Source organism: Chiloscyllium punctatum, chromosome 41, assembly GCF_047496795.1.
Source record: "Chiloscyllium punctatum isolate Juve2018m chromosome 41, sChiPun1.3, whole genome shotgun sequence".
In the NCBI taxonomy this organism is placed as follows: Eukaryota; Metazoa; Chordata; class Chondrichthyes; order Orectolobiformes; family Hemiscylliidae; genus Chiloscyllium; species Chiloscyllium punctatum.
In genome coordinates, this window is record NC_092779.1 from 18,307,843 (window position 1) to 18,321,339 (window position 13,497).

The 13,497-nt window shown below is 44.7% G+C and overlaps 1 protein-coding gene across 2 annotated transcripts in view; it reads left to right on the plus strand.

The window, feature by feature from the left end:
- The first annotated feature begins 45 nt into the window (after nt 1-45).
- LOC140465117 (C-C chemokine receptor type 3-like) overlaps nt 46-13,497 on the plus strand; it is a 48,786-nt gene continuing 35,334 nt past the window's right edge. The window contains exons 1-2 of one of the 2 annotated variants that reach the window (XM_072560983.1): nt 46-136; nt 10,866-10,914. The gene's annotated coding sequence lies outside the window, so the exon portion shown is untranslated. Of the gene's footprint in view, nt 142-10,865; nt 10,915-13,497 lie in introns of both variants that reach the window. The other variant, XM_072560982.1, reaches the window with a different exon arrangement.

A 13,497-nucleotide genomic window follows, 5' to 3' on the forward strand; every position in this document is an offset into this window, starting at 1 on the left:
AAATTTCAATTTGTACTTTTTTGAAGATCTTCTCAAGAGAAGGCAATCCAAGGCTTATTTGGAGAGATTTTAGTGAGTGACTGAGAACCTATTTACTGGGCATCTTACAGATGAATCCTAGCTGAATATAATCAGAGTAAGGTTTGCAAATCTTTGTTCTTATTTTGTTTAATATTATAGTTGTTTGTTGGCATGAATTAGATGGCAATTTGATTTTGTTTATTCCAATAGGTCACTGACCAGGACGCAGAGTTTCTATAAGTTTTATCAGCATGTGATGAGGTTTATTTTCCAAGATCCAGGTTAGAAATAAAGACTAACTGGATTGTTGCGATCTCTAAAAGCATTGGCTATATGTCACTATGATGGATGGAGGCAGAAGTGTTGATTATAGTGATCAGACCTGTGTTCCCAAATATTAAAACAAAACATAGTTAAAATGCCATTTCCTGTTGCATATAAATTTACAGCAAGTGTTTTTGTATATCATTGGAATTGTGAGATTCTGTTGTACAGGAGCATCAAATGAGCTTTTTGTCACTGTTTCTTGTTGGTGACTGATCTTTCCAGGAGAAATATAATCCAATCTGATTGACTTGTCCTTTTCCCACTGTGGCATAAAGCAGAAAATATTTCTCAATCAGGACAGTTTCAATCCTGTCCAGTAGGAATAAAACAGATGTGTGGGCAGTTAAAAATTGATATTCTTCCTATTTTTGAATGGCAGTTTCTTCAGCTGACTGTAGTCTACTTCACTGGGGGCCAAGTCCTTTTTCTGAACAAGGCCCGTATATTCCTTACTCTCTGCAACGTGTCTTGCATTTCCTGTAGGAGCTGCAGGAAACGCAACACTTCTTCCCTCTTCGGAGAGCTGTTTTTGCAACTACCCCAAAGACATTTGATGCTACCCATGTGGAGGATGTGTTTGCAACGATGTTTGTTGGTAGCATTCGGCTCTATACATTTTAATCACTGTGAGCTTTGTCATTATTGTTATTTTGTGAGTCAGCCTAAGATGGTACCGCTTTTTATTAAATTAGTTCATGCCATGTGGACATTTCTAGCTAGGCCAACATTTATTGCCCATCCCTAATTGCCCTTAGTTGAGAAGATGGTGGTGAGCTGTCTTCTTGAACTGCTACAAGTGGCATGTATATACTCTCCAGTAACATTAGAAGAGAGATCCAGCATTTTGATCCATAAGACCATGACATATAGGAGGAGAAGTAGGCCACTCAGCCCATAGAGTCTGTTTTGCCATTTAATAAGATAATGGATGATTTAATAATCCTCAACTCCACTTTCCTACCTTTTCCTTTAACCCTTGACTCCCTTAGTAATTTAAAATCTGACTATCTCAACTTTGACTATTGTTTGCGACTAGCTTCAAGAGCCTGTGGTGAAGACTTTATCAGATCCATTACACTCTGAGGGAAGAAATTCACCCTCATTTCTTTCTTAAATATCTGACACCTTATTCTGAGATTATGTCTTCTGGAACTAAACTCCCTTACACGGGGAGACAACTTTTCTGCATCTACTCTTAAGATCCTGAAGAATCTTGTATTGATTCTTCAATAAGATCACCTCTTTTTTCTAATGAATACAGGCCCAATCTATTCTTTTTTAAAAAAATGTGGATACTGGAAATTAGAAACAAAAACAGAAATTGCTGGAAAAACTCAGCAGGTCCGGCAGTGCTTATGGATAGTTAATGTTTTGGGTCCAGTGACCCTTCTTCAGCAGGCAGGACAAGGTTGGTATATATGCTAACGATGAGGTGGGAGGAAGGGGGAAAGAGTAAATGATAAGAGGAGATGGAGCCCAGAAAGAGAGAAAAACAGTTCAGCAACAGAGGAATGATTGAAGATAAGTCTAGGAGAATGAATAGCTGCTAATAGTGACCATTAGAGGCTGACAATGGTTTGTTTACAAAACCTTAGCATATATAGCAGCCTTTTCCAAGCTACAATCAGTTTTGAAGAAGGTTCACTGGACCTGATATGTTAACTCTGCCTTCTCTCCAAAGATGCTGCCAGACCTGCCAAGTTTCTCCAGGAATTCCTATTTTTGTTTCCACTCTAATGAATGTCTCCTCATAAGGCGTTCCTAATAATAAGCCTGGTGAGTCTTCTTTGGACTGCTTCCAATTCCAATTTCCTTAGAAAAAGGGACAAATTCTGTTCATAGTATTCCAGTTGCAGTCTGACTAGTGAGTTGTGTAGGTTTAGCAAAATCTCCCTAATTTTATACTCCATTCTAGCAATGCTGAGTGGTACATCTGGTTTCAATCTTTTTCTTATCTTTTGTCGGTGGAAGATGCAACTGAATAGCTTGCTGGGCCACTTTAGAATGCAGTTAAGAGTCAACAATATTGCTGTGGATCTGAGTCACATGTAGGCCAGACTGGGTAAAGGCAGCAGATTTCCTTCTCTAATGGACATGAATGAGCTGGGTGGGTTATTTACAACAATTGGCCACCACTGGATGAGCTTTGATTCAAAATTTGATTCAAATTCTGTTGTTGTATGATTAGAGTCTATGCTCCCTGATAATTCACCTGGACCTCTGTACCACAAGTACTGACATTACCACATTCAGCCATCGTGTGAATTCTGCAAGTAGAGACAGATTGTTAATCACTGTGGATCCAAAGGAGCAGTGCTTCCAGCTGTGGTTTACCTGGTATAACCAGATATGGAGATGTAACACCCTATACCATAACCATTGTTTTCTTCTTATCTAGGTAAGGTTAAGTTAAGCCCAACATGTCTTCATGTGAATAGCCCAGGATATTTCACCATTGTAGGAACTACAGCCCAACCCAATCACATCTGTGTAAGTGCACATGTCCCATAACTCTCTCTTCTTCCTTTTCACTGCTTGGGATATGAAATGAAGCATTCCAGATGCTATCAAAGCTTAGCCTAAAGAGAGAGTAGCCTTGAACAAACATTACTATTTGATCCGATACTTGATAAGGAAAATTATTTCTGTTGGAAGCAAGCAACTAGCTTTCTCTTCACAATAATTAACAACAAGTTACACGATTTAAGCCCTTTGGGCCAATTTACAATTTCTCATGTCGTCACATTTAGCTTGCTCCTAAAGAACTTCCTGTGAATCATTTCCTATTTATCTAATAAGATAATCATTGAGTTAGTGTCAACTATGATTAAAGGTAAACTTGTACAACACGACTTCTCGGACAATCTAATTGATAAGTAAAAGTCATGCCCTTTGTAGCACCAAAACCTGTGGACTGGAATGTCATGAGTCCAAGTGCCTGCTCACTGCTGAGCAAATCTATCACAGTGATGCCACATTTGGAATGCCACATTTCACTTTGGTAAACCAAACAAGTAACGGGGAGGAAACAGATTGTTGAAGCATGATCACTTAAGCAGATGTGTTTGAGTTGAGATGTGATATCTTGCATGGTTAAAAATACCAGGCTATTTGCATGCAAACATGTTCAACATTTCCCCTGGTATAAGCATCAAGTAAACAATGACTACATGGTTACGGACAAGGTGTTACAGTTTCAAATCAAGTCACACTTAACACCCAAGTAGAAGTGCTGAGCACATTCTGTTCCTTTGGGTCTATGGTGACAGTCTGTTTCTTGATGCAGAACTCAATACACGCAGAGGAAATACAGCTACTGCATTTGATCAACATACAAAATAATACAGAGGAACCTTGATACCTTGATTATCCGAACAAGATGGGTGGGCACTATTTGGTTTGGATAATTGATTATTCAGTTAATTGGTGCAATGCCTCTCCTCTGGGGCTCGGAGTTTTCTGACGTTTCCTTTTTCCTCACTCTGCCTGATTTACTCCCTCTCTCTGACTCAGGGGTTGGTTCTGAACAGACACACATTTGTGTGTAAGGGACCTGCAACATTGCTGAAGCCTCCCACTCCAGCCCCCCACTCCACAAGCACCTCCCCCCCCACCAAAAACCATCAGTTCAATGGGATCGACACAGGGACCACTTGCTAAGTCCGTTCCCCGTTCAGGAGACTAGGCAGCAGCACGTGCGTGAGCCCCCGCCACCCCCCTCAACTGCATCAGCCTCCCCAACCCACCTCCTCGTCTGCCCACCCAACCCCATGCAACACTGCCCCCTGATCGCGACCCCATCTCTGTCTGACCCGGCTACCATGCCCCCCCCCCCACCCCCACCCCCTCCACTGTGCGCCCCCACCCCCGTCAGCTCCCGTGAGACCCCCGTCCACGCACCCCCATCTCGGAGCAGCCGGACTGGACACCAACGGGGGGTGGGGGGGTGGCAGGTGAGTCTCAAAATAGTGCATATATACACACACACACCCTTTTACTTCAACTTTTTGACAGGTTCCACAGTTGCCCCATACAGGACAATGTTGGAGAAATTATCTGGGGAAGGAGGGGTTTAGGGTACATCCATACGTAGAACTCCAAGGTAAACATGCGGGGGAGGAGGGGTGCAGGAGAGAGAGATGGGTGCGATCAGTCATTTGGAGACAGTGCCTGGGCTCCCATCGCTGTCCAGGACTGTTCTCGGCAACATTTCAGGAAGCCCAAGTTCACTTTTAATCACTGTAAACAAAAGACGCGATCAGTATTGAAACATCTCTTTGATGTAATGTTTCTATTGGGACCTTGAGATCTTCTTCAGATAATCCGAAATTTGAATAATTGATATTCGGATAATCGAGGTTTAGCGGACTCTGAGGGCTAAGATGCTAGTTTATGATGCCTGTGTTCTCAGCACCTGGTTGTCTGGCTTACAACGATCAAGAAAGAAAACTTAACGACTTTCATTTTCACTGCACATTCTGGGAGTCTCATAGCAGGTCAAAATCTCAATCTGACTGTCCACTCAAAGGCTAAACTCACCATTATGTTAACATCCATCAAACAGAGGCAACGTGGCTTTGTCAGTGAACGTGATTTAGCAATGAACATGTACCAAGAAGTTTCTGTTTGGTGAAGGAACAAGACTCAAAACACCAGTCTTACTGCAAGGATGCGTGAAGGCCTTAAACACTGATTTTCACATCTGGGTGACACTGAACAATGGCAGAAGAAAATGTCAGCATCTCTTGTGGACCAGCACACATCACCTTGACGATCAGTGGCTACAGCGGATTGGCAACAAGCCTCAACACCCTAAACAACAACCCACAATACCTGATAATCACTTCATCAGCATGCTTGTGGCAATGCCTGCCTCTTACAGACTAGTCCTGAACTAGTCGTCACCATTAATAACTTTTCCTTTAACTCCTCCCATTTCCTCCAAATACAGGGGGTGGCCATCGGCACTAGTATGGGCCCCAGCTACCCCTGCCTCTTTGTTGGCTATGTCAAATAGTCCCTCTTCAGCACCTACACAGGCACTGTGCCCCAACTCTTCCGCTGTTACATCAATGACTGCATCAGTGCAGTATCTTGCACCCAGGCTGAACTGGAGCAGTTCATCGACTTCTTCCACATCTTCCACCCCGCCCTCAAATTCACTTGGTTCATCTTGGACACCTCTCCCCACTTTCTTGAACTCTCCATTTCCATCTCTGGTGACAGTCTCCAGAGGAATGTTTACTACAAACCCACAGACTCTCACAACTACCTGGACTACTCCTCCTCCCACCCAGTATCTGGCAAGAACTCCATCCCATTCTCCCAATTCCTCCACATCTGCTGTGACGAGGAGATATTCCACTCCCAAGCATCCCAGATGTCCACCTATTTTGAACAATGTGCTTTTCTCCCCTCTGTCATCCAGACAGCCCTCCCCATTCCCCATCCCAATGTTCTAAACCCACACCCCCTTCAATCGCTATAAAGATGGGGTCCCCCTTGTCCTCACCTCCCACCGGTCTCCGCATCCAACAGATCATCCTTAAACACTTCCACCAACTCCAACTAGACCCCACCATCAAGAACATCTTCCCCTCCCCACCCCTCTCTGCCTTTGGCAAGGACCATTCCATTCACCAATCCTTGGTTCGCGCCACTCTCCCCACCATCTCTCCTGAACCCCCAGGTACCTTCCCCTACAACTGGAAAAGATGCAAAACCTGTCAGCACACCACCCCCTTCACCTCCAACCAGGGCCCCAGACAGTCCTTCCAGGGGAGACAGAGGCTCACCTGCCTCTCTTCCAACCTAGTTTGCTGTGACTGGTGCTCCCGATGTGGTTTTCTCTACATTGGGGAGACCAAATGTAAACTTAGGGAAGAATTCACCGAGCATCACCGCTGGGCCCACAGAGGCCAACCTGACCTCCCAATCACTGCCAATTTTAATTCCCCTTCTCACTCCCTTTCTGACATGATCATCCTTGGCGTTCTCCATTGCCACATCAAATCAAACTGCACATCGGAGTAGCAACACCTCATCTTCTGCCTGGACAACCTACAGCCTGGAGGACTCAACATTGAGTTCTCCAATTTCAAATAACCTCCCTTCCCATCCCCTGACTCCCTTCCCTGGCCATCCCCCTCCCTTCCATTCCTCTCATCGACCCTTCCTTCTAGCTACCAACCGGATTCATTCCTCCCATCGACCAACCAGATCATATCCTTTACCTGTCTCCACCTATCACCACCTCACCACCCTGCCTCCCCACCCCCTTTTAACCCTCCCTCAGTCCTGAAGAAGGGTTACATCAGAAAGGTTCACTTCTCCCCCTCCTGATGCTGCCTGGCTTGCTGTATTCTTCCAGCCTCCTGCTTGACTACCTTGGTCTCTTCAAACAGCAACAAAAGTACACCATGCAGAATTGCCCCAACGGAATCGATTCGCTTGGAGAAAGTGAGGACTGCAGATACTGGAGATCAGAGACAAAAAGTGTGGACTGGAAAAGCACAGCCAGTCAGGCAGCACCTGAGGAGCATGAGAGTCGACCTTTCAAGCATAAGGTCTTTATCAGGAATGTGGGGGTGGGTGGCAAGGGGCTGAGAGATAAATGGGAGGAGGGTGGGGCTGGCGGGAAGGTGGCTAGGAATGCGATAAGTAGATGAAGGTGATGGTGATGGGTTGGAGTGGAGGGTGAAGCAGATAGGTGGGAAGGAAAATGGACAGGTAGGACAGCTCAAGAGGACGGTGCCGAGTTGGAGGGTTGGATCTGGGATTAAGGTGGGGGGAGGGGAGAAGGAGAATCAATTTGCTGCCTGTCCATCTTCCACGAGAGAAAGACATGGTTAGATATGAAGAATGACCACTTGAGCAGGATTCCAATTGGCTGCTAGTGACCAGTCAATCAACCTCAGTGAAAGTTGAAGAAAGAAAGCCGTGCATTTATACCACATCACTCACAACTTTATAGCTAACAAAGAACATTAACAGTGTAGTTGCCATTGCAATACAGGAAATGTAGCAACCAGTTTGCACTCAGCTAACTCCTACAAAGAGCGAAGTCATAGTGACGAGAAGCAAAAACAGAAGTTGCTGGCAAAGCTCAGTAGGTCTGGCAGCATCTGTGAAGAGAAATCAGAGTTAACGTTTCGGGTTGAGCCACCCTTCCTCAGGAGTGTTCTGATTTACAGCATCCGCAGTTCTTTCAGTTTTTATTTTGATAGTGAGCTGATTTTTGTTTGTGATGTTGATTGAGGGATAAATATCAGGCAGTATACCAGGGATAACTCTGTAGACATTTTTAAAAATGTGGTAGGGTAACTTTAACATCCACTTGAGAGAAAACAGCACTCCCTGAGTACAGGATTGCAGTCTTAGGAAATATGTTTGTGCTCAATGTCTTTGGTGGAGCCACAACTGTCTGACACAGACGAAGAGAGTACTGCCAACTGACTCATAACCACTGCTTTCATAGGGATTGAACAAGCTACAGGAAACTAGGAAAGTACCATTTTATGCTTAATTTATCATGACCAAGATCAATTAAGTGTGTCTTAATTTGTTCCACGGGCGGCACGGTGGCACAGTGGTTAGCACTGCTGCCTCGCAGCGCCGGAGACCCGGGTTCAATTCCCGCCTCAGGCGACTGACTGTGTGGAGTTTGCACGTTCTCCCCGTGTCTGCGTGGGTTTCCTCCGGGTGCTCCGGTTTCCTCCCACAGTCCAAAGATGTGCAGGTCAGGTGAATTGGCCATGCTAAATTGCCCGTAGTGTTAGGTAAGGGGTAGATGTAGATGTAGATGTAGGGGTATGGGTGGGTTACGCTTCGGCGGGGCGGTGTGGACTTGTTGGGCCGAAGGGCCTGTTTCCACATTGTAAGTAATCTAATCTAATCTAATCTAATTAAGATCAATCAGCAGCTTGCATTTGATTCGACAATTTTATTGTGGAAAAAATGTGGAATGAGTTTGATCATCCACTTATGGATCAAGGTTATTGCAATCATTAAAACATTTTGCACTGATGTGCTGGGCACCCCATCATTGGAGTCAGGGATATTTGTGGAGCCTTCTCCTCCAGGGAGTTGTTTAATTGTCCACCACCATTCATGACTGGTTGAGCTAGGATTGCATACCTTAGGTCAGATCTGTTGGTTGAGGAATCTACCACTTGCAGCTTGGCTCTCAAATATAGGGCGGCGCCTGTAACTGCAGACATGTTTTCCGCGGGTTTGAATTACTTGCGGTTTACCGTGGCTGGGACATATTATAGGGAATCTTCTGGAACTAGGGGGCTGCCAGGAAGGTAAATTTCCCATTTAAATGAACGTGTTCACTCCTATCCGCGGTTTCAGGCTTCTGTGGTAGGTTCAGGACCGTATCTCCTGTGGGTACTGGTCCGGGGAAGGGGGTTGGGGGGGAGCGGGGGGGGGGTGGTTGTGGGTGAGACTATTGTAGTCCTATTTTGTAGTGTCATCAGGTTGGCACCTCATTTTTTGGTCTGGGTGTTGCTGCTCTGGCATGCTCTCCTCCACTCTTCTTTGACCCACAGTTGAGCCCCTGGCTTGGGGCGAATGGTAGGGTCAGGGAGATGTTAAGCCATGAGGTTATAGTTTTCATTGAAGTACAATCCTGCTGATGCTGATGGCCCAAAAGACCTCATGAATATCCCAAACTTGAATTGTTAGAAGTGTTTGGAGTTTATCCCATTTATCATGGTGCTAACACCACACAACAGGGGAGGTGATGGCCTCATGGTATAATCACTAGACTGTGAGTCTGGAGAGCAGTTCATGTTCTCAGGGAATTCCACCATGGCAAATGGTGGAATTTGATTTCAATAAAGAATGTGGAATTAAGAGTCTAATGATGACCAAGAAACAGTTGTCAATTGTCAGAAAAACCCATCTGGTTCACCAGTGTCCTTTAGGGAAAGAAACCTGCCAATCTTGCTTAGTGTGGCCTTCGTGTGACTCCAGACCCACAGCAATGTGGTTGACTCTTAACTGCTCCCTGGGCAATTAGGGATGGGTAATAAATTTGACATGGTCAATGATGCCTACATCCTATGAATGAATATAAGGTGAGGGTGGATTTTTGAACTTTCTGAAGGAGGTGTTCCTAGCTCTTGACAAAGCTTTCCCTCTTCTGCTGGTTTTGATTTTGGTGGTGAGAAATTTCATCCCTAATCAAGTCAACAGAGGAAAGGTTTGGGCCTGGTTTGGATAGTTCCCCAGCATCATGTACAGCTTCTTCTTAGTATGACCATAAGTGTTTAATATTCTTTGAAGCAATGAGCAGGCCACAGACCCACTATCCACAGTTTGACATTATGCACACATTTAAATTCAAGAAACAGTGGCCACTAGTATTTGATTAACAACTGCTGCTGATGACAATGGGGAATGTGGGATTATTACCTGTCAATTTTTCTCTTATTCATGCTCTGTAAGCTTTCAAAATTAGAAAAAAAAATGCTGAAGAAATACAGTCCTACAGCTCAATAAAAAATATTCAGATTTTCACTAGGTCTGTAGATAATGCTTCCTAATAACCATATTCCTTTTGATCAATGCAGATGACACCAAAATTGGAGGTGTAGTGGACAGTGAAGAGGGTTACCTCAGTTTACAACAGGATCTGGACCAAATGGGCCAATGGGCTGAGAAGTGGCAGATGGAGTTTAATTCAGATAAATGCGAGGTGCTGCATTTTGGGAAAGCAGGACTTACACACTTAACAGTAAGGTCCTATGGAGTGCTGCTGAACAAAGAGACCTTGGAATGCAGGTTCATAGCTCCTTGAAAGTGGAGTCACAGGTAGATAGGATAGTGATGAAGGCATTTGGTATGCTTTCCTTTATTGGTCAGAGTATTGTGTACAGGAGTTGGGAGGTCATGTTGCGGCTGTACAGGACATCGGTTAGGCCACTGTTGGAATATTGCGAGCGATTCTGGTCTCCTTCCTATCGGAAAGATGTGTGAAACCTGAAAGGGTTCAGAAAAGATTTACAAGGATGTTGCCAGGGTTGGAGGATCTGAGTTACAGGGAGAAGCTGAACAGGCTGGGGCTGTTTTCCCCGGAGCGTCGGAGGCTGAGGGGTGACCTTATAGAGGTTTATAAAATTATGAGAGGCATGGATAGGATAAATAGATAAAGTCTTTTCCCTGGGGTGGGGGAATCCAGAACTAGAGGGCATAGGTTTAGGGTGAGAGGGGAAAAATATAAAAGAGACCTAAGGGGCAACTTTTTCACGCAGAGGGTGGTGCGTGTGTAGAATGGGCTGCCAGAGAATGTGGTGGAGGCTGGTACAATTGCAACATTTAAGAGGCATTTGGATGGGTATATGAATAGGAAGGGTTTGAAGGGATATGGGCCGGGTGCTGGCAGGTGGGACTAGATTGGGTTGGGATATCTGGTCGGCATGGACGGGTTTGACCGAAGGGTCTGTTTCCATGCTGTACATCTCTATGACTCTATGACATGGCTAACTAATATGTGTTATTTTTCCTTTTAGATATTTTCCCTTTCCATCCATCCTATTAAAAGGATTCGACTCTGCTTAGGTATGTAAATCATCATTTCAAAACCATATTTTGTGTTTTGTTGACCAGCTTAATTAACATTTAGCAAATATTCAATATTTAAGTCATTGATACAGTTGGCTGGGGTTTTGTGGCTCAGTGGCAGCATCTCTACCTCTTAGCCAGAAGGTCCTAGTTCAAGTGCCAACTGTCCCAGAGATGAGTGATAAGAAGTTGATTAAAACTGTGATAAAGTTGGCCAGAATTTGGAGCAAAGGGGAACATTGGGGTCACATGACTCCACTCCTGGTGCAGAAGGGGGTTCCAGGCTCTGGGTGAGCTGTGGTCTTGCTCTCTTCGTCAGATCATTGAAACCTTTGCAGCACTGCATCTGGTGGGGGTTAAGAGAGAGGTAGCACTTTATACCACTCCATGTGGTTCCTGCTGTGCATTTCACTGGCTTTCTCCTGTAAATCCACTTGCTTCAGAGCACGGTGGCTCAGTGGTTAGCACTGCTGCCTCCAGTGCCAGAGACCCAGGTTCAATTCCAGTCTTGGACAACTGTCATTGTGGAGTTTGCACATTCTCCCTGTGTATGCATGGGTTTCCTCTGGGTGCTCTGATTTCCTCCCACAATCCAAAGATGTGCATGTTTAGGTGAGTAGGCTGTGCTAAATTTCCCATAAAGTGTAGGTTAGGTGCATTAGTCATGGTACATATAGGATAATAAAGTAGGGGAGTGGGTTACTTTCTGGAAGGTCTGTGTGGACTTGTTGGGCCAAAGGGCCTGTATCCATATTATAGGGATTCTAATTTGACAGGTAATAGTGATGTGCTCCTTACTTAGATCTTTTCAGCAGTTGGGTCTGTTTGTGCACTACATGCCACGTCGTGACTCAGTTACTTAACATTGTTCTGTTGAGAAGTGTGTTGAGAAAGCACAAAAGCAAATTGGTTAAGGAGTTTGCTGCTTGACATGCTGTGAAACAGTGATGCTGAAATTATTGAGCTGGCCGACAAGCAAGCTGCTGTCACTTACAGGTGCAGCTGGCACTGAAACTGTGCATCTGGTATTTAAATGTTGTGACCAAGCATGTTTTCCTCCAGATGCATTTTGGAGGTGTATCTCTGGGCTGATAGTTAATAAGCAAATGAGCCACGCCAGCAAAATCCAGATCATACAAAGGTTGTTTGGACTGGTGACCGAAATCCTTTCCCAAAACCATTCCAATTCTCGTAAAATGTCCAGAGAATATTTAGGACCGTGATAGGTTTGTTTGATTTTTTTAATATTTAATTGATCAAAGCGATTGGCTGGGCCAACATATATTACTCATCCCGACTGCTCTTGAGAAGGTGGTGGTGAGCTGCCTTCTTGATCAGCTGCAAGATAAGACTGAAGCATTCTCTGCAATCTTCTGAATGGGTGATTCATCTCAGTCTCCTCAGTGGTCCCCGCCTTTACAGATCACAGTCTTCAGCCAACTCGATTCACTCCATGAGATACCAAGAAACAGCTGGAGACGCTTGATACTGCAAAGGCTAGAGGCCTTGACAATATTCTGCCATTTATACAGAAGACCTATGCTCCAGAACTTGTGGGTCCCTTAGCCAAGTTTTTACAGTACTGGTTCTGACAATGGGAAAAATTGCCCAGATATGTCCTGTACATAAAAAGTAAGACAAATTGAACCCAGCCAACTACCACCACATTAGTCTACTCTAGATCACCAGTAAAATGATGAAAGTGTCGTCAACAGCGCTATCAAGCAGCACTGCTCAGCAATAACCCGCTCATTTACTCCCAGTTTGGGTTCCACCAGGGCTACTAAGCACTTGATCTCATTACATAGATAAAAGAGCTGAATTCCAGAGGTATGGTGAGAATGACAGCCTTTGACATCAAGGCTTCATACAGCCAAGTTTGGCATTAAGAAACCCAAGCAAAACTGGAATCAATGTATTGGGGTCAGACTCTCTGCTGCTTGGAGTCATACCTGGCACACAGGAAGATGGTCATGGTTGTAGGAGGACAGTCATCTCAGCTCCAGTACATCTCTGCAGGAGTTCCTTAGGTCAGTGTCCTCAGTCTAACCATCTTCAACTGCTTCATCAATGACCTTCCCTCTATCATAAGGTCAGAAGTGGGGATATTTGCCGATGATTACACAATGTTCAGTAACATTCACAACTCCTCAGATACTGAGCCAGTCCATATTCAAGATCTGGACAATATCTAGGCTTGGGCTCAGAAGTGGCAAGTAATATTCATGCCACACAAATACCAGGCTATGACATCACCAATAAGAGACAATACAACCACTATCCCTTGACATTCAATAGCGTTGTCATCACTGAATCCCCAATATCAACATCCTGAGTGTTACCATTGACCAGAACCTCAATTGGATTCACCAAATAAGTACGGTGTCTATAAGAGCAGGTCAGAGGCTAGGTATACTGCAGTCAGTGACTCACATCCTGACTCCCCAAAGCCTGTCTATCATCAGCAAGGCACAAGTCAGGAGTGTGATGGAATACTCACCACTTGCCTGGATAAGTGCAGCTCCAACAATATCCAAAAGGCTTGACACAATCCAGGGCAAAGCAGCCTGCTTGATTAGC